This window comes from Bidens hawaiensis, unplaced genomic scaffold, assembly GCF_021521415.1.
Source record: "Bidens hawaiensis isolate Kalapana, Puna unplaced genomic scaffold, B.hawaiensis_p1.1 tig00018965_1, whole genome shotgun sequence".
Taxonomy (NCBI): Eukaryota; Viridiplantae; Streptophyta; class Magnoliopsida; order Asterales; family Asteraceae; genus Bidens; species Bidens hawaiensis.
Genome location: NW_027492882.1, coordinates 20,691 through 43,318, shown reverse-complemented (window position 1 = coordinate 43,318; position 22,628 = coordinate 20,691). Strand labels below are relative to the sequence as shown.

At 35.7% G+C, this 22,628-nt stretch overlaps 2 pseudogenes across 2 annotated transcripts; one reads left to right on the top strand and one right to left on the bottom strand.

Annotated features, from left to right (window-relative positions):
- Window positions 1-7,819: 7,819 nt before the first annotated feature.
- LOC143557449 (transcription factor PIF1-like) lies at window positions 7,820-11,796 on the top strand (annotated as a pseudogene). The gene is made up of 7 exons (XR_013139579.1): window positions 7,820-7,945; window positions 8,015-8,397; window positions 8,602-8,952; window positions 10,887-10,985; window positions 11,072-11,137; window positions 11,217-11,282; window positions 11,379-11,796. The product of XR_013139579.1 is annotated as a transcription factor PIF1-like (transcript).
- Window positions 11,797-13,026: 1,230 nt separating this feature from the next.
- Window positions 13,027-22,266, bottom strand: LOC143557443 (uncharacterized; annotated as a pseudogene). The gene is made up of 7 exons (XR_013139577.1): window positions 22,070-22,266; window positions 14,879-14,910; window positions 14,231-14,275; window positions 13,852-13,941; window positions 13,356-13,445; window positions 13,215-13,265; window positions 13,027-13,122 (listed from the first exon to the last, which is right to left on the bottom strand). The product of XR_013139577.1 is annotated as an uncharacterized LOC143557443 (transcript).
- Between the last annotated feature and the right edge of the window lie 362 nt (window positions 22,267-22,628).

Below are 22,628 nucleotides of genomic sequence, written 5' to 3'. Positions count from 1 at the left end.
CGATACGTTATTGGACTCGGGAGAGGATAATGGACGTCGTCTACACGTGTCTTATCCTACACAACATGACGTTAGAAGACGAGGGCAAAGCTATATGCCAAAACTACCAAGGTGACATTCCGCCACAACTGTCCACAATCAGTGATCAACAAAAACTTCATAACATAGCAAATATCAAGAGCCGTGAGATACACGGGGATCTTCGACATGAGTTGGTTGAACATTTGTGGGCGAGGCGACCAGAGGATCTTGTATTAGATTAGTTTTATTATTAAATATTATTGTTTGTTTAATTTTTAGTATGTTTTTTTTATTATATGAATTTTCAAAAAAATGTGTGTTTTTTTAAATAATTTTTGCGTTTTTTTAATAATACGTTTTTTTACTACATTTAAAAAATAATAAAAAAATAAACCGCTCGCGCCCCCTCTCGCGCCCCTCCACACCATGGCCCGGGGCGCTATCACCACTACCAACACCCATCTTATCAAGTTTCTCTCTCTGCCACACGTCACAATATTATTGGCTGGCGCCCCCACTCACGCCCCCTCTCGCGCCCCCCACACCCCTCAGCCTAATAAGTCCAAGGGTGACAATGATATTGACAATTCAACCCTACAGTTTTGATTTTAACGTAAATGGACCCAATTGAATTGACGACTACAAGTGTGTGGTCCCTCCTTGGTAAAGTTTGATTGTAATTGATTTATGACAGAATTACAAATTTTGTTCTTTAAAATAAGACGAATTACGGTTCGTGTCCTTTTCTAAGTTTCCTTGCAGGCGGTGTACTTTAAACTTTTTTTCCTACAAGTTATGTCCTTTACGCTAACTGGGTTAGAAAAACTCTGTTAAATCCCATCACGTGAGAAGCATGTGAGGGTAGTTTTGTCTTTTTGCCTACCCTGCAACAACTTCTTCTTCTTCTTCTGTTTCTGTATCTATTAACACACACACATTTCATCACCATACCTCCCACTCTTCTTCTCCATCTTCTTAACCATCTACTCCTCCGCCCACTTCCTCCTCTTCCGCCACTGGACCACCACCCTCCGCCCAATCGCCGCCAGCTGCCTCATCTCACTTCTCTCTCTATGTTCTACCACACCATCACCATAACCACTCCTCAAACACCATCACCACCAGCCACCATAGCTCCGCCACCAGCCACCGCTCCATCACCTTAATCGATGCCTCCACCATCGCCGGTTCTACTATCGCATGGTTTTAACATACAAACCCTAATCGATTTCGATTCTACTGATGCCGGGTTACAACTGTATTTGTCCTCCGTACCGTCATCTTGCACCTCTAGCCACCACTGTTATCTTGCCTGGCTATCATCGCCTATTTTCCGTCTGATCTACTGTTGCCGGGTATCTTTGGGAAACCCTAGGCGGCGGTGTGACGGTGGCAGTAGTCCGATTGTGGTTCTGATTTCGATTGTTGCGGTTACAAGACGGTTGTCATTGATAATTTTGATACATCTTCTCAAATTGCTATCAATCGAGTTCAGAAACTCGACGACATTCATCAGGCGGTTAACCTAATTTTTCATAAGGTTTGTTTTCTTCTTTGAAACTGTTCAATTAATTCCTGTTTTTGAGAAATCAGGGTTAGCTTTTGCGAAATTGGGGGTTTTTGTTAGTTGAAGTTGTTAAATTTTTCTTAAAGCTTCGGCTAATGTCTCAATTATATTTTCAAAAAGTATTTAACCCTAACAATTATATGAAACATGCATTAAGGCTATGATCTGAGCCTATTTGTCATTCTATTTCTTAAAATGCTTTGACAAGTGATTGGTTGCTTATGTTTGAAATTGATACTTAATGCATGTTTCATCTTTTGTTTTTACAGGCTGAAGTGTTTGGAGACGTCGATTAAGGTGATGGAGCGGTGGCTGGTGGCGGAGCTATGGTGGCTGGTGGTGATGGTGTTTGAGGAGTGGTTATGGTGATGGTGTGGTAGAACATAGAGAGAGAAGTGAGATGAGGCAGCTGGCGGCGATTGGGCGGAGGGTGGTGGTCCAGTGGCGGAAGAGGAGGAAGTGGGCGGAGGAGTAGATGGTTAAGAAGATGGAGAAGAAGAGTGGGAGGTATGGTGATGAAATGTGTGTGTGTTAATAGATACAGAAACATAAGAAGAAGAAGTTGTTGCAGGGTAGGCAAAAAGACAAAAACTACCCTCACATGCTTCTCACGTGATGGGATTTAACAGAGTTTTTCTAACCCAGTTAGCGTAAAGGACATAACTTGTAGGAAAAAAAGTTTAAAGTACACCGCCTGCAAGGAAACTTAGAAAAGGACACGAACCGTAATTCGTCTTATTTTAAAGGACAAAATTTGTAATTCTGTCTTGATTTATTCATTTCCCACTACTTTCCATTTTTTCCAATGATTTTAATACTATTCACATCCTTTTTTTTTTCTTTTACATACATGATGATTTAGGATGTTATGGGTGAGAGAGATACTAAGTGTAGTAATATTTTGTATATTTAAAAAGTTCATACTCCATTCTATAATATGCAATACATGTTGAAAATGGTTATGATGAAGAAGGAAAAAAAGATAACAATAAAGAAATAAAATGTGTTATTTAATTGAAAAGAATATATACTAAGACAATAATTTTATGTTCATCTTCTTTAAGCAAATGGCGGTAAATTTTGATTTCTTTTGTTTGCAAAAGTATAAAAACATCCAATATGTGGCACGTGTATTTTAAAAAAACGTATGTGTTCTTTATATTAAATAGAATTAAATGCCTCACTCTAATGGTTTGAAGACACCATTATGTTTGCTAATTCACTTGATCTTGACAATTTAGACGCGTTGTCGTAACTTGTAACTAGTTTAGATATGCCATTGTAATTTAACAACTAAGACCACCTTTGTAAGTAGTTTAGATATATTGTTGTAGCCTAAAATTGTGTCAAAGTTTTTTTTTTTTCCCAATAATATCGTTTCTAAAGAGAAATTTAGTTATATTATATTCAAGTTAAGATGACGAAATTACAAATTTATTGTATAAGTTTGTTAAAAAAATAATAAAATATATAAAGTTATTTAAGTGTAAAACAACTAATGAAACTAAATTTAAGCAAAAACTAAAGTCAACATTGGAGTGTGATTCGTATTTTGGCATTTTAGCATTATATTTTTTATAACTTTCTTATATTTATAATATTGTGGCTGCTTCAATCTTAACCATTTTCGCATGAGATTAACTTTTCACATCACTTTGTAATTTCTCATCTAATTCTTTCCTTTATTTATCTGAACTGTATATGTATAAAGGGTTAATAACTGAACTGTATATGTATAAAGGGTCATTTATTAACGTTAATAAGATGTTGAGAACCCTATAAACTAAATAATGAATTTATGCGCGTTACTTGAAACATGATATGAAAGACAATTACGTAAAACTTTGGACCTCTCCCCTCTCTCACTATTTATGATATTTATATAAAGGGCGCAAGTATGTTATGTGATTTTTTATTATTGGTTATAGAAATGTTCGTTGGTTAACAAATTACACACGTGTGTACTCATGAATAAACAGTTATTAAGTTATATTAATTAAAATGCGGCAATTCTTAATGATTTAGATGGTGTTTGTTTTTACTTAAAACATCTGCAGGAGGCTTATGTTTGCGGACGCGCAAACATAAGCTTCTGAAGACTGTTTGTATTTTTTTAAAATATGATCTGAAAACTGCTTTTATAGTCTTAAAAAAAAGCTATTGTTTAACTTCTTCACACATCTTCACACCTCTTAACATCCTACCAACACCCAATGTCCAAAACCACCACTACCCATCATGCGCTGCCACCACCACCACCCACCGTCCTCCACCACCACCGTCCACCACCACCACCCATCGTCCGCCACCACCACCACCCACCCGTCGGCCACAACCATCGTCCATTATCGCCACCCACCGTCCGCCACCACCACCACCTACCATCCGCCACCAACACCGTCCACCACCCACCACCATCACCGTCCATCACCACCACCCATCACTACCACCACCCACCCGTCGGCCACAACCATCGTCCACTACCACCACCCACCGTCCACCACCACCCACCACTACCACCCACCATCCGCCACCTCCACCGTCCACCACCCACCACCATCCATCACCACCACCACCACCACCCATCACCACCACCACCCCACCCGTCGGCCACAACCATCGTCCACTACCACCACCCACCGTCCGCCACCACCACCTACTATCCGCCACCAACACCGTCGACCAACCACCACCATCACCGTCTATCAACACCACTACCCACCGTCCGCCACCACCACCACCTACCATCCGCCACCAACACCGTCCACCACCCACCACCACCACCGTCCATCACCACCACCACCCACCGTCCGCCGCCGCCACCGTCCACCGATCACCACCAACTATTTTACTAGTCTACAGACGTTAAATGACTTCTATCTAATGTGATATGTAACTAATTTTCAGCTTATGCAGACGATACCCAGTTTATAAAACAAACAGTATTATATTTTCAGATTACAGATATTCAGACCATATCTTCAGTTGCAGATATAAAATCAGATAAAATTAGATTGCAGACAGTTTTTATCTTAAAAAACAAACAGCACCTTAATAAATACTTTATTTACCGTAAGATAAGTATTTGCTAAATAATATTTAATAGTTATTATATTAAAGTAGATGTATATAATTGAAATTTGTATTTATTCAATTATAGGTATATGGATAGAAAAACAACATATACCCATTATAATATTTGTTAAATTTCAGTATAAAGCTTGACTAAAGCAGTTGATGATGATTGTATAAATTAGTGGTTAGTCAGTAATCTACATAATCGTTAGGGGAAAAAAAAGAAAAGAATAAAGGAGCTGATAATAAAGTATATTATTAGAGGTCAACTAATTAAACTTAATTGACTAATATAGATTTAATATATACTTTAATAGGCACTTAAGTAGCTATCATTTAGATTTGGTTTTGTCGGATGATATCACAATTATAAGTTATTGTTTTATGAATATTTTATATCGTTAATTCGTTATTATCCAGCAATCTCAATAAAAAATTAATGAATCTTCAACATCATTAACATAGGTGCTGTTTGTTTTTCAGAGGTAAAATGTCAGAAGACTGCGAAACCACATCTGCCAACATCTGTAGCAGAAGAGGTGGACCAAAACTCTGCAGTCTGCAACAAGAAGACTGTTTGTTTTTTAACATCTGCAGACTGCTAAAATAAGCTGAAATTTAAATAAACTGAAATATAAATAAAAAATTGGTAAACACAAAAAACAGTAGTTATCCATCAGTAAATTAGTTTCAGTTTAGGATTCTAAAAACAAATTCCATTTCAGCTTTGCAATTAACAACTGACAACCAATATAAAAAGCTTATAACAAGCATTCACCTAATTCTACTATGGATGTACTTAGCAAAACGATCCAAATCTCTGCGGAAGAGAACAAATTAAGCCCTAGGTTACTAATAAACACCAAAACAAAAACAACTACTCCATATCTTGTATAAATTTATAAACTATTATGTTTAATTTCTAAAATCTCTATCTTAATTCGGAAACAGGAGTATGACATAATAAAAGCGCCATAAATACGAATCGAACGGTGTAATTAGTAATTAATAATTAATTACCAGCTGACGGCATTGGTAAGTGCAAAGCATCTGATCGGAGTGTTGATGAGAAGGTTCAGGCTCCGGCAGGTCCTCGAAGATGAGCAGACGGCCATCGGAGTTAGGGCTGTCGGTGGCTTCAGGCCGTCGTTTCTTCGGTAAAGGTGTTTTCACAGTCATGATTATGAACCCTAGATTCGAATGTGAATGTGTGATTAACAGATTAACAGATCCCGGAGCAGCGGCGGCAGCGTGGTGAATGGAGCGGCGGTGTGGAGGAAGCCGGCGTGGCGTGTGGAGGAAGCCGGCGGTGTGGAGGAAGCCGGCGTGGCGTGTGGAGCTCCCGGATGGGGCAGTGGAGAGGAGTTTAGGGTTAGGAGGAGATGATGATCGATGAAATAAAATGGTAGAAGAGGTTAGAAGTAATAATCCCAACACTTCTGGGAGAAGAGGGCGCGCAGACGTTTTTTAATGAAACGTCTTCGAAAAAACAAACACACTGCAGAGCCCAACGTCTGCGCGCCCTCTTCTCAGTGCAGACAAAAGAGGTGGAGAAGTGCTTCTAAGGAAAAACAAATAGCACCATAGACTACAAATGTAAAACAGAAAAACCTAACTTGAGAGTCATTTAAATGGTATCCAAATTCCAACAACTAGAAATTAAAAATTTAAAAACATTTTTCTTTATCACTAAAAAGTAATAATTATGATTAATTTAGTGATTTAATGAGAGTACAACTCAATAATTTATAGCTTCACAAATTTGATTTTTTTTCTACTTATTTTAACTTCACATTTAGTACTACTTTCCACTTGATGATAGCTGGCATATTTTTAAGGAATGCTAAATTAATCGTGTTTGGTAGTTGACAAATCCACTTGTCACGTTACGAGTGATGGATAGTATATGCACGCCATTCACCTTCCTACGCATACATTTTTCACTTGTACATTGTACCCAGACCGACGAGCAAAGTTCGAAGGTTTAATTACCCACATTAGGTAGATATTCATATGTTATGGATTTTCATTTTCACTCTTTATCCATGTCGTTAGTTTCGTTAATATATCCGAGAGATGTATTTATTTTATTAATTTCATGTTAAACATTGTTAACATACAAAATTAAATGACATATATTAAAAACTAATAACTGATACAAAAGAAAGAAGTACTAAATGTTTTTGTAAAGTTTAAAATTAAGTTAATACAAATTAAAAAGTAATTAGTATGAAACTAAGAAACCGATTACATTAATATTTACCAACAAACATTTGGTCCAACGATATTTAGATGTGTCATATGTACTCCCTTATTTGAAGGTTGAGAATTTAAATTTTAGGTATCGTTTAGTATACATAAATGAGAATTAGAATTGAATGGACCATTATAAAGGAATAAAAAAAAATGATTGGTTGGTGAATATAATCTCAATACCAATTACTATGTCCAATTATTCCTCATAAAACACCACAAATTCGTTATATCAATGCCTTTTCTTTCTCTGTTTCTTTCACACCGTATCACCTCCACCACCACTCCACCCACCAGCGCTGCCCACCACCACCGCCCTCCGCCCCCCACCGTCGCCGCCACCATCAACTATCCACCCATCGCCACCAACCACTGCTCCCGACTCCCACCTAACGCTACCGCCACCCACCACCACTCACTACTATTTTTATTTTATTCCGGCTTTTACTAGCATACCAAACAACACAAAGTAATAATTTGTTTCATTCTCACAAAGTAACCAAACATCTCAATTGAATGATAACAATTAATTCCATCCTCTCATCCATTTCATCCCATCCCCACTCCATCACCTCATACAACATGCATATCATATTAAAATGGGGTTCGGAGTAAATAAAAAAAGAGGTAAATTTCTATCTATTATTTCATCATTAAAATGTCACAAATAAGTCAATGGTGGCTCTCACCCAAAATAAACTGAACAAATAAATACACAGAACCAAATAGACAGCACACACCTTATCTTCTTCTTCTTCTTCCTCCTCCTTCACCTGCATACAACTTCATTTCCCACCCACGGATTTACCTCCAAATCATAATCATATAGTTTGTGAAGCTTGTTTGTCATCCCGCGGTTCAACCGGATTCATTTAATTAGTACCAATAGTAGTAGAAACCGATCCATCGAGATTTATATGTGTTTTCTTCGATTCGGAGGATGAATCATTATGTTCCTGATTTCGAAATTGACGACGGCTACTTGCTTTCGGATTCTTCCAGCTTAAAACGACACAAGAAATCTACTATGTAATATTAATATCATTATTACTTCTTGATATGAATTTGTTGACTCACTTAATTTATGAACTTTTTCAGGGCAGACGAAGATATAATGGAACTGCTCTGGCAAAACGGCCAGGTCGTAATGCAAAGCCAAAACCAGAGATCTGGTAACAAGAAGCCAGAAACGACGTCGTGCAGAGACAACAGATCCGGTGCTTTGGAGGACGAAACGACGCCGTCTCCGTGTAATCTGTTCATGCAGGAAGATGAGATGGTGTCGTGGCTTCATTATCCTACCGATGATAATAATTTAGATATGTACCTTCATAATAATAGTGATATTTTGTATTCCGGTCTTCCGTCGTCCGGTTCGGTCGTTATTCCTTCGCCTTCGCAACCGCCGCCACCGCCGGTGGTTTCCGCTCCGTCGCCTCGGCCTCCGATTCCACCGTCTAAGCGCGTGGATGAGGAACCAGGTAGTTAAACTCTTTAAAGTGTGTATAATTAATTATAGGTGTATTGATAAGGGTAATTAGCATGTACTCGTGAATAAGTCACCTGCCTACTTAGGCTCGTACTCTAATTACAATGTGTCTAATACAGTATTGGTGAATAACTTATTTTTGAGCTTGAAAATTGACGAATGTTATGAAACTCTAATTACATTGTGTCTAATACAGGTCAGCAAAAGCTGTCAAACTTCTTACATTTCTCGAGGCCTAACAAACAAGGCCTTGTCGCAAGCACTGACGCAGTCAACGGTTGTTGAATCAAACGATCGACCGCCATCACGAGCTTCGCGCGTAGATAATGGAGCTAACGTAGGCTTTCGAGGGAGTATGAGCAGTTTTGGAGCTGCCAGTGCATCGAGAGAACCGGAAACTTATGATCTCAGTGCTTCTTCGTCTCCGGGCACCGGCGGCTCGGGAGCGAGTGCTAGTGTGGAGCCGGTGTCGCAGAAGCCGCCGCCGTTGACCGAAGATCGGAAGAGGAAGGGAGTGGACACCGACGATACTGAGTGCTATAGTGAGGTAAATGACTAATTATTCCTTGTGCAATCATAGAGCTGTACTTCAGCATGAATTCTGCAACTTCTAACTGCATCTGTACCTGCATTGATTGTGGTACCCTCTTAACAACATATAAGACACAAATAGTGTTTATTGTCCATTTTGATCGGTTTGGTTAAAAACGATAAACCATAACCAATAGGTTGGATGATTTGTTTCATCTGTTTGTTCGGTTTTTGCTGTTTGAACTGGTTTTTTATAAATCACTATGTTATATTAAAATTTTTAAAGTAATTAATACGGTTCATGATTATAAAACGCATTTATAAATGCTTATTCTAAATACACATAGTAAAGATTAAACATTTCTTCACTTTACATGACAAGTTTAAAGTTTACCAAATTAAATCATTAAACCGTGAAATTCTAATCGTTTAGATTTTAAACTGGTCAAACCAACAGACTTGTTTTGGTTTAAATCGTTCAATTGGTTTCAGGGGGACCAAAAACAGTATTATTTAAAAAAAATCAGTGTCAAATGATAACTTTTATACATGTTATTTTTAACAACGTTTTAATTTTACGGTTAGTCATTACACCCATCAGTCATTAATAATTGAGATCGAGTTTTGAAATGGAATTTCAACCCTCCATTATTATTTTTATGCTACGTGCTACAATTTTATACGTTTTAATTCACCATTTTAAAAATGATATTTTAAAAATTAGAATAGTATAAAAAAAATTAAAAATACCGTTGGGGAAATCCAAGGTAATGTATAAATGTTGGTGCAGAAAGTATAAATGATTACATCATTCTCAATGAACCTTGATCTGCTCGACTTTCGTGAAAAAGATTTGTGTTTTCTTTTGTAGCTTTTAGTCGTTAATTAGTTTGTCGTCTAGTTTCGATGCACTTTGGGAGTGTGCTAAACCGTATTTGCCACGTGGAACAACGGCTTCACACGTGGCTATATACACTGACACGTATATTCGTAGTGGCCCCACCTAGACTCCACACACTTTCATACATTTTTGGAGATTACAATGGACACCACATTTTTTTTCTAAGTTTCCATAAATATAATAAGTTTATTATTTTTCCATCTATTTTATGCTCCCCACACGGTTTCAAACGGTCGTTCAGATAAAAGCCAGACGACTGTTTTGACAAAAAAAAACTTTTAAAGTTTGATCGTCTATGGTAAGAACGGTTGTCTAGATTTTGGCCAATGGCCGTTCTGAGTTCTTCTGATCAATAATTTTAAAGTTTGACAATTTTGTGGTCAGAACGATTGTTTATATATTGTTCGAACGACAGCTCTGACCAAGTTTTTTAAGTTTGACTTTTTTCGTCAAAACGACGTTTGAGTGTTTTCTAAACGGCCGTTTATGATGTGAAATGAGATGGGGTGGTGTAGCTAAGCATGACGTTATTAGAAAATATAATTCATTTGTGTACGTGTCGTATATCACGCATGTGGAGGTTATACATTTATAATTCTTGATCTTTATAGTACAAGTCTTTAAGCATTTTATATAGTTAAGTCTCAAGTGTACCATAAGCATGCTTCTACCATTTTTTTTCTCAATACTATCATGCTATAATTTGTTCATTTAATGTTGTGCACGTTATTAAGTCCAATTTTGGTTGTACGGTACAAGTGGTTCATGCATGCAGTACCAAGTACCAACCATGTGGTTGCATTTACTTTGCCTCCTTTTTTGCCTTCATTTTGAACAGTGTTTGCCCATATTGGATCATAATGTCAGGTCACCAGTTTTATTGATTACAAGAAAGTCAACATATTTGTTATAATTGGTGTTGAATGTGTGTTTTGAAACTATTTTTATGCGACATGAAATAATGCAAATTTGAACATAATGCTTGGATTTTCAACTTCTTTTGTTATATGCACTAATAATAATCTGTAATGTCTTATCTTTAAACAAAGGATGCCGAGTTCGAGTATCACGACACAAAGAAGCAAAAACGTGGAACAACGTCAGCCAAAAGGACTCGTGCTGCGGAAGTCCACGATCTCTCAGAAAGGGTTTGAACTTTCTTCGTTAACAATTTTTTTTATATCTTTTAATATTATTTTATAATAACCTATGCATTTGAATTTGATTTATGAAGAGATGTCGCGATAGGATTAATGAAAAGATGAGGGCGTTACAAGAACTAATACCTCGTTGCAACAAGGTCCGTTTACATATATCTATAAGGTCGTTTATTATTAAAACATGTTAACATATGTTTTTTTAACATTTTTGAATGACAGTCGGATAAAGCTTCAATGCTCGACGAGGCGATTGAGTATCTAAAGTCACTTCAAATGCAAGTCCAGGTGCTTACAATTTTATTATTATTATTATTTTTTTTGGAAAAAAAATTGTATATAAAAAATATGTATACATATATGGATGATTGTGTGTGTATGCAGATGATGTCAATGGGATACAACATGGTTCCTATGATGTTCCCAGCCGGTGTCCAACGTTACATGCCAGCCATGGCTCCAATGGGTATGGGAATGGGGATGGAACATGTAGGAATGAACCGGCCCATGGTTCCATACCCACCGGTTCTTCCTGGTTCAGCCGCCATGCCGAACCCTGCAGGGGCGGCTGCTCATGTTAGTCAACGGTTTTCTGTTCCTCGGTTTCAAATGGCACCGGTCCCCATCATGGGGCCCACAAGCGGTCATCAAACAGCTAACCCGCCTGCAGACCCAATGATGAACTCGTTTCCTATACAGAACGCGAACCAACCGCGGGTCCCATTTGCAGATCGGTATCAACAGTACATTGGTTTCCCTCAAACACAAATGCTACAACACCAGGCACGTTGAATATTAAGACTTCTTTTATAGCAAATTCCATAATACATATAGCAGTATACAATATACTGTAGTATATATATACTACATATATGCAGTGTATATCATACTACATATATACACTTATATTAAATCGATCGTGTTCATAAATATGACCTCACAAAAGCTATACATTATCTTAAACTGTGAAATTATGTATTTTGTGTAGTGTTTACAACTAGTTTCATCCGTATCTCATTAATACTCACGAAACCAATCTTCATGCAGAATCAACCAGGCATGCCTGCAGCGACAAGTAAGCCTAGCAGCAGCAAAGATGCCAGGATTCCTGAGCATCGCCCAACCAGTAAGTCTTATAATAAGCCTGTATGGCCAATAACTTAGTATCCTTGCATAGAATAAATTAAGATGACAGTGGTGACCAATTAGTCTGCTTATACAGGTTGATATCAGGGAAGATGAAGCTCAAAGCTGACTAAATTTTGTAGTTAAATACGGGAGATGAGTATCGGATGCATTCTAAACTGGATCGGTTTTACACACCATATAACATAGTTGGCGCGTAATTATTATACCACACGATAGTAAGCACGCAGGCACACATTGTGTAAAGGGTTAAAGAAATGTGTCGAGATGTTTATGTATATAACTATTTTCGTGACGGTTTTGCTTGTAAGTTTTTCACAGGAAAACAAATAAAGGAAAAGAAAGGTGAGTTATACTATGTGAAATAATAGATATATACTTTATGAATGAGAATGTAGCCTTTTGGTTTGTGGGCACTAATACATGTGATATAAGAATCTGTGTTGGAATCAATTGTGTGACTATATATCCAGAAGAATCTGGGCCATGATTCTAAGGGGACTCTTGACATCCAGAGTTTAAGAACATATCCCTTTACATTATTAGGCAGAATAAAGTTGGTACCAGTTTGCAACTTGTATACAACGAACCGGTAGTATTTGAATGGATGGCTGCAAACTTGTAGAATAAACGACTTTTTATCAGGCATATACTTCTCAACACGTGTGGGTTCAACTCAACTCAGTTACATCTCTACACTACATAAATAAAAGCTTCAATATTGAACAAGTAGTGCTTTATAACTTGCATGATATTGGGGGTAAACGTCTTTGTCGGTTACAACTCACTACCCGCGTTTTGAACATTGAATGTGTTGTCTTGAAAAAAAAAAGACTACATAAACCATTATAGGGCTCGATAATGGTTCGGATCGAGACCGTTTAAGTAACAAACTTCACATAAAGATTAAGCATTCCTCATTACACATCACTTCACATACCTATAATGGTTGATTGTTGGGCTGATTTAGGGTAGACAAAATCTAACAGAAAAGAGAAAACAATAGGAGCATATTACTTAATGCAGAAACGAATAATATACCGAAAAGTATATTGAATCATAAAAGATGATTACCTTTTCTGTAAATAGGCGAAATGCTTCATCATCCATTGCTTTGTCGAGTTCCTAATAAGATTAAAAAATGATATTTAGAGTTGTGTGTGTTCATTGTAAGATTTATTGGATATATTAGATTATTAGGATCATATCACTTACAGTTTCAGCATCTGTAGAAGAATCTATTTTGTGTATTAAGTTTTTGTAGCTCCTTGTCTTTCAAAGCATCAATGATTTCGGTGTTTGAAGCTGTAGTCATATTATTATGTTTCAACCAATGGGTCCTTTCGTTGAATTAAACAAAAGTAAAATGTGTGGGCTTGAAGATGGGCATGAGTCAAAACAGGTCCAAGTTGAAACAGATCATCTTTGGGTCAAAGCAAGGTTCTAAACGGTTTTTTATCCATTTCTTTTTCAGTCATTTATAAATACCAATTACTCAATAGTTACATAATCACAAGTACAAAAACATATTATTATATTGGAATAAAACGATGTAGAAGTGATAGACATTAGGCGACTTTCAACCTATTTGATTTGTTTGACCAGATTGACCCACTCTCCTTTTAACTACTTCGACCCGTTTTAAATAGAATGTAACCAAATCGACTCATTAGTAATACACCGTAGGACAAAATATGCATAAAAAGCATACCTATGCACTCTAGTTGCGACCTGTGTAGCACCTCATCAGCAGCATCAACAAAACATGGTCTATCAACATCAACTGCTGTAACAGGTGCGCCTAAAGATAGTTAAATTAGTGTCAGATTAAAAACTTAAATCAATCGAAACTTAGGAAGCGGGACTACTTAAATCCATCCCCAAAACAAGTGCTTCTGGGTTTCATTATTGGAGGGTGCAGCATTGGCCAAATCCTCATATTGTTGAAATATGTTTTAAACTACAATGTGATTTGGTTCTCTTATTGGAATGTTTTTACAACCTTTTATTATAGAGTTACACAATTCACTTATGAGAACTATTCTACACCAAAAGGTAGCACATCATAACGGGTAACAATATAAACTTACTTGCATCATTCTCAGAAGCAGGAACTGGTTTAACACATGAAATTTCTGCACAAGATCACACATCTTGAAATTAGCATGCAAATGATAGTAGTCAAAGTTGCAGATCAGACCAAAACTAATAACAATTCACATAGAACAGCATTCATTGTAGGAATGCAAAAACAGGTTAAAATAATATAATCTCTGCACACATCTAGCGCTCGCCTTGTGCGTTTTTGATTCCTATGTTGCAAACTACTCTAGAATTGTAGTGCTGTTCAAAACTAAAGCAAAACTTAAGCGTTTCATCTGGATAATACTTTCCATAAATTACATCGAAAACTAATAACACCATCTAATAAATTTAGTAACAATATCAGTTGCAGTCTGATTTGATTTGTTTTATATTCAAAGACCAGCTACTACAATACTGTTCAAATAAAGAAGAATCAAGTAATCAACTACCCATAATCCTCCGAAGAAGACACGCATACAGTTAATTTAACATTTAACACCAATAATTAGCGCAATTGTGCACATTTTAGGACACCTAAATCCAGTTAAATGAGCATAAACCCTAACTCACTAGTTTCAACAAATAGTCAAATAAAATCTATAATAAACAAACAGTAATTGATTGAGTAAGGATCGAATGGAAGTAGAAATTACCTTTGTGTTTCTTAAAACAGGTTAGCGAGCAACTGCAAAAATTAAACAAATAGAAGATTTATCAATCAACGATACCTAATTGGAAGAAATTATAAAAATTGAACTTACTATGGAATGAGACAGACAGACAGACAGGACACTTGTATTTGGACTCCGCATTTTCGCAAACTTTGCATTCCTTTTTACACGCTTCCTTCTTCATTCCCAAGTTGATAGTCCGGCAGGCAGATATTAAGATTAGAAGGGTTCTTTTGTATGGTTTTAGTGAATTAAGCTCGAACTCGGAGCAAGTCATAAGCCAAGCCATGAGTCAAACTCGGCGGGGCAACACGTCATTTTAAACTTAGCTTTATTCGAGCTTTTTGAACAGACCAGTAGTAGGTTCAAAGTGAGAGTTAGGGTGCCACTGATCATGATGAAATGAATTTTGATTTTGGGTCGGTCGGTGTGGCGAGTCGTAAAGGTGAAGAACCGAACCGAAAACCGACGAAACTTACCCGGAATTAACCGAATTAACCAAAAATCGAACCATTTATATTTTCATATATTTTTAGCTTTTATACATTAATTTCATGTATTCAACTAGGATTGTCACTTTTACCCGAAATCCAACCCGAGAAAACCCGAACTACACCAACCAAAAAAACCCGAACCCATACCAAAGTAATTCGGGGTTGATTTATAAGTTTTGGGTCCACCCAAAAAAACCCGAATTAACTTTAGGTTTTGAAATTAAATATATTTTAGTTATAATAAGCTAAGTTTTAGCCACTAAAGTTATCAGAGTCTTGCCATAATCGACTGTTGTCATTCCAACTATTATGGATCGATTGTTTATTGTTAATTTATGTTTTTCGTTTATTACTAACAGCAACCGTAATCGAACAACCAAATCACGTCCGACTGAAGACGATTATGGTTTGAGTTAGTTTACTCTTATTCCCGATTAACCCAACCTGAAAAAAACCGAACCCGAATTACCCAAACCCGAAAAACCCGTGAGAGATTCAGGTTGGGTTTCGGGTCAAGATTTAAAACTTTGAAACCTGAAAAATCCGAAACCTAAAAAACGAACCCGAAGAACACCCCTATATTCAACTATTTATGCATTCATTTTATGTTTTTCTAAGTCAAAATTTTAGCCCAAATTTGATTTTGGTTCTTAACCGAAAACCGAAAAATTGACCGAATTAACCGAATTGATTAACCGAAAACCGGTTGGTTAATTTGGTAAATGCTAATAATCGAACTGTGCACACCCCTAACAGGGTCCAAAATAAGATTAATCGGTGTTGCCATGGTTTCGGGCCTATTTAATCCCAACCCAAAGAACCTAGTAAAAACTCTATCTATATGCAACAAGTGATTGATACAAATTAAGAATTAAGAGAGATTAGTGTCTTCAATATGCATAGTTGTATATGCCAAATAGCAATGGCATCTCTCTGCCTAGAGAGTGACTTCAAGATATAAAAGATCATATCACATGAAGCAATACACTTTCGTTTAGAAGCTCATGAAACCAAAAATAGTGGCGTGATCTCATTTAATTGGGCAATCAAGTCGTTCAATCGGATATTATAACGCTTAATGGCTTTTTACATGTTTTAATGGTGGATTACATGTATTCCTGAGTTTAATAAAAGAAAGAAAAGTGAAAAGGGAAAGGAGAGAAAAGAAATAGTGAGATAATGAGAGTTGTAATATAATTTGTTTAATGAAGTAGAATAGCTAAAGATTTTATATGTTTATGAGTTAAGATTACTAAAAATCCTCGTTTCTCTTTAACATAACGCAAGAGGTCCTTTTGTGTGTGAAAAAAGAGAAGTAACTTTTTTGTTAAGAAGATGAAAGATATATCAAACTATTTTGTTCAATGACATATCCAAAAAACACATTTCACGTTCTTGTTTAGTTACATATCTACTTCGACTTTCAGAGTAGTTGGTCAACTATGGAAGTCCATCTGCTTTCGTGGGAAAACATACAAGAAAATAAACTATACAAAATCTATTTTAAGAGAATTATGTAAAAGGCATCCAAGCCAACATGTTTCTTCATCTTATCTTTTAGTCATGATATTGCCGTTTGTGGTTTGTTAATGTTATTTTTTACGTTGTATTTAGTGTTACATTATGTTATTTTTATGTTGTAATAGTTTATATATGTTATAAACAATATCATTTGTTAATCATTTAAACTTAAGTTTGAATAGAAATTGTTCATTATAGTTGCATATGAAAGGAAAGAAAAACAATAACTATTCCTAACCTATTTACTACATGCTATTTCATATAACATTTAGGTGGTCCATGGCAACATTTATGATATGAAAGTGACTATTTACTCTCAATTTTGGCATATATTTGTTTTGCAAAGTATATAGCATGTATATAATGGGTATCTATAATGAATTTAGCTAGTCAATTTTAATTATTCTATCAATTAATACCGATAACCTTTTTAAGAATTTAATACATAATATTTTTTTTTCTTATTCAAACTAACATATATAAAACGGATGGTTTTCACGGTAAGAAAAATAAACTTGGTCGATAAATTAAATCAGGATTGAAAGATCCTCCTAAGGTGTTTCATTTGTTTTTATGTATGTTATCTCATATTAAAAGGTTACAAACTTAAGATAGGTGGATCCCGAATCCGTTTCCCCTCAAGGCCGAAGTTCTCTTTCCTCCTATGTATCCACATGGTACGCTAGGGGCTTCTCTTGGTGTTTCTTAGTATGCGCTGTGATGTGTATTTTGTTTTTTTGTTTTTTTTTTCTTTTGTTCACCTGTTAGTTTACTTGGTGTTTCAAGTTTCTTGCTAGTATTTATTTTATGTTTTATTTTTTTGTGTTTTATTTCCTTCAGCCATTAAAAAAAAGTAATAGCACAACCACCCCTGAAATATTAAGGTTTAACCATGATGTCAATCGTGTGATACAACTCATTACTAAATTCAATAATTAGTTTAAGTAAAATGAGGATCTTGCATTACAACTCATAAAGATTAGATTACTAAATTCGACAAGCCCATAAACATCCCATTAGACTAATGGTATGGAGCCCGAAACATCCCGCTCACCCAGATGAGTTGGATCCACACTGGACTTATAGAGGGGGTGAGGTGGGGGATGAGCGTGGAGATCTCCACACGATGATCAAAGCAGGAAGAGGTAATAGGAGATAGCGATTAACATGCTGGTGAAGAGGTGATGTCGCTTGCTAACATGCATGGATTTTCCCGTCCGTTCCCGGCTCCCATTCCATCCCGTCTACTGTAGCTCATCCAATGAAAATGTGACACGGGTCCTCAAGTATGCACAATTTATACTTTTCACTCCTCAAATGAAATATAGCAATGTGTTCAAATAGTGCATGGTTACACTCTCCTTTATACATTTTTTAATCGTATAAAATATTTATGTAACATAAATTATGTTACATAACCATTATTAAAAGAAACTTAAGCAATCAAAACAATGTGTTCTTGAGACATAAGAGTGTAAAAACTTCACATTTAAAGTCCTTCAGTTACACCCTCTTTCTTCTTAAACATAACCTTGCCCTTTTGCCTTCTTAAAATCAGCATGTGTCACTTGATTTAGACACAAAATTACCTAAACACGACAGTTTAGAAAACATACCAGACCACAATCCTTCAATCCTAAGCCGATAACCACCATTTTATCCTAAACAAATCACAACCATTATCAGTTCTCTAATTTTAACCCGGCTATGCTAAAAGACGTTCACTTGGCATATATTTCATTTACAAAAGATCAAATAAGTAAAACTAGAAAATCAAGGCTAAAGTTTTACGTTTTTCACACTTTAACCTAATCGAACATGTTCTGACCGAAACTAAAATTACCTACTTTTCACCTATGTCAAGTCCTGGATCGATAATCAAACACGAATTAAACGTCTAACTCTCGTTTATATTAATCAGAAAATATAACTCAAATAACTGATTATAAACTCTCAAACCCTAATTTGGTTTAACTCTTGATGAACCCTAACTCGGTTACACCTCATACGTGTTTTATAATGTCTAGTCATAACTCTGTTTATACAGACTAACCTAACTTTCTAGCCAAACCATTAACAAATATAATTCTAATAACTACAATTAGAATTGGGACTAAAACTTGAAAGACATGTGTTGCATTTCTTTTTATAACTAAAACCGTCTGCCAATACTCTCACAATTGACGCTTCTAACAGTTTATTTCCATCCATCGCATCGCTTCATCAAAAGGAAGGCACCGGTAGATTGAATATATACATGTGTAATAGGATTGCTGTTTTCATGCATTCAAGGACTCAAACTACTTCCCCCTTTTATTTTCTTCCCTTCAAGAACACTCAAAAGAATATCAACAATCGGTGTACTTCCTTTTCTCATTCAAATCGGTATGGTTTTCCTTTTTATTTTAGGATTTCTTATATGCTTTTGTCTGTGTATTACACCGCATTTAGGGCATAAACTTTTGAAATTTTATGATAATCTAAGATACTATCAAAATTTGTAGTCATTTTTTATGGGATATGTTTTTGTGTGTATTGAACCAACGACTTTTCCCACATGTGTAGGGAATAAACTTTCAAAGATTATATCATGTACATTTTGATAACAAATTATAGCAAAACAGAAATTTTTTCTATGATAAAATGATAATGTACAATGGGTAGTTTCCCCTCCATAAAGAACGGAATTTAGGGAATTATATATTAGTATTTTGAAAGAGATAGTTTAACTTTATGTGAAAAGATCAAACCAAAATTGCCGGGCATTATTTTAGGATTTTGATACTCGAATTGTAAAATCTGAATTGAATACCCAACATGTGACATTGTTGATTATGAGCACTTGATTTGTATACTCTGATGTTTGGATGTAGAAATCCATATTGAATTTGTGATGAAGGATGATGGTAAGTGTTTGATTATTTACTATTTTCTATATACAAAACATGATGTTAAACAAAAGGGCGGAGACTCTATGTTCAAATTTGCTTAACGCATAATGCAATTTATTTGTTGAAAGTGGTGTTTTGTGACATAACAAGTCATTGTGGTTTCACAGGCGATACAGAGAACACCTTAACACTCTATGGTATGCATTTAGTTATCTCATTGTGATGACAAGGCCAAGTAGCCAATAAATCCAACACAAAGCAAGGTTTATTTCCTTAAACTCTTGCTTCGTAACCCTATAAGTATGTGATGTGGTCTTAATTATACATATATTTTATTTGTATTTATTACTTTTTAAGTTACTCTTGAGTTATTTTTTATTTAGTACTTCTTTAAATTGGCTCATATTTATATTTTAAAGAAGTTCATGAATAAACGAGCTAACTTGGAGTATATTTACTACACTCAAGAGCAACAAATGAAACTTTAAGCATTATATATGTTTATTATCAGTTTTGTTTGTAAATCAACTTTACAAACTCTTGCTATATCATAGGTAAGGATTCTCAAATAAAAAAAAAATACATAGCTATAATTAATATAGTAGTTATAATAATATGAATGCGTACTGTGATTTTGAATATTCTTGTTTCAAGTCAGTCAAATTTTTGTAATCTAATTAAAATTATTCTTTATTGAAGGCAGCCCATTATTTAGAATTGAAGGAATTAATGGCCCAAGATAGTTAACCGACAAAGAAAATTAAAGTATAAAAAGAGGGTTTGACACAAACGGTGGGGCAAAGACTTAAGAGCATGAAAGAAAATAAAAAAACCTACACAACAGAAGGCTTTCAAGATTTCGATCAACATAAAGAAAGAGAAAGCCATTGGTTCAATTAGAGAGTGCCGGGTTCAATACCTACTTATCTAAACTTCATTATTATTTGGTTTGAATTTATTGTTTTCGTTATGAATTCATTATTTGAACTTATTTACTTTCTTTTGTTCTTGAGTATGGTTGTTGGCTAAACCTTTAGACTGCCTAGGCTTATGATGAACTTACTTTGACGTTTTGATTTGACTTGAGATTATTTATCGTTATGGTTTTTATGATTTAGTAAAAGATTTATTTATATTTAATTGATGCGTATGGATGCTTAGGATTGCTTGATAAGTTTTATTCCATAGTTTCCTTGATTATTGTTTGTTATATGATAGGTTGCTATTAGATCAATTACTTTGTGTTCTTGATTATTTTATGATTGATTTCATAATAAGGTCATAGGAATAATATTATCAAATAAACCTAAGTGTGCTGCTAACTTAATATCTTTAAAGTGCTAGGTTATTGATAAGTCTTTACTATTTAATCTTGCTAGATTTAGTTCTTCGTAAGGAGTCCGTCTAGGGTTGATCATTTATTATTGTTTATCAAATCAATTAAATATAGTAAATTGCCTTTGATTTCCGCGCTGTAAGGTCGGATTTCGTATAAAGGAACTAAATTATAATTAATTAGGTGACCGTAAGGGAACTTGATTTTTAATACTGGTATACGTTAAAACTTGTTAGAAATCCGTAGGTGTCTCTTGAGAAGGTCAAGGTTCTTGTTCGGGTTTTCTTTTAAGTGTCTATTTTACGATCCCAGTTCATAACTAAATATTTTCCCGGGTTAATTCATTACTGAAATTTAGGGGATTCTAGCCTAGGTAGTTTTCTTATCACCATCATATTTTAAATAACAAACGTTTGCTTTCGTTAAATTTACTTGTTTTCTTAATTAGTTTTTAATATTAATCTTAAATTAGTATTTTATTAAAAACCCCCCCAAATAAATATAAATTAATAAGTCGTGTTTGTTGTCGAGTCTAATTAGTTAATAAACGTAATTTAGAGAGTCTCGTGGGTTCGATATCCGGACTTACTTAGCTTTACTAGAGTCGATCGGTTCACTTGTCGGTTAGTAGTTTAATCGAGTTTTAGAGAGTCCAGAGTATTACTTAGTGTTTATTTTTAGTTAAATTAGTTAATAATTATTAAACTACTTCAAGCACATCAAGTTTTTGGCGCCGTTGCCGGGGATTCTTGGCGATTGCGTTATTAGCTTTGATTAGACTTGCTTGCTATATACGTGCTATTTACTTTATTTATTGCTTTGAGTCATAGGAGTCTAATTTTAAGTGTTAGTTATTTTATTCTATTTTCATTTTTTATTTTCGAGTCTTTTATTAGAGTCTACCAATTTTGTTTGGTGTGTTTTCAGGTACATGCCACATCCTCGTTCGCACGGACCGCCGTTGGATTGCTTTGGACCTACTTCGTTGAAGTCCGAGGCAAGTTCATCATCGTCAGAAAAGCAACCGATCACCATAGATATCTCACCGAAGTCATCACCCGCAAGTTCACTACCACCGAGTCCCAGAACCATCCCAGTTAACCATATGGCCGAAAATAACCGCACCATGTACCAGCAAGCTTTTGAAGGGTTCCATGGAGATCACTCACCCATTATCTCTCCCGAGATTGATAACCCTAACTCATGGCAGATTCCATCCTACGTCATGACCAACATCACCCAACACCACCAATTCCTTGGCTGTGAAGATGAAGATGCACCAGCACACATCAACCGTCTGAGTCGTGTGTTCAAAACGTTCAATTTGCAAGGTGCTAATGAGGATGCTATCTTCCTTCACTTGTTCCCGTTTACACTTTCGGGTCGTGCCGCCACTCGGCTCGACTCGCAACATGCTGGAGCTTCACTACTTGGGAAGCGCTTTGCAATGCATTCATCAAGAAATACTTTCCACCTGCCAAGGCCTCTCG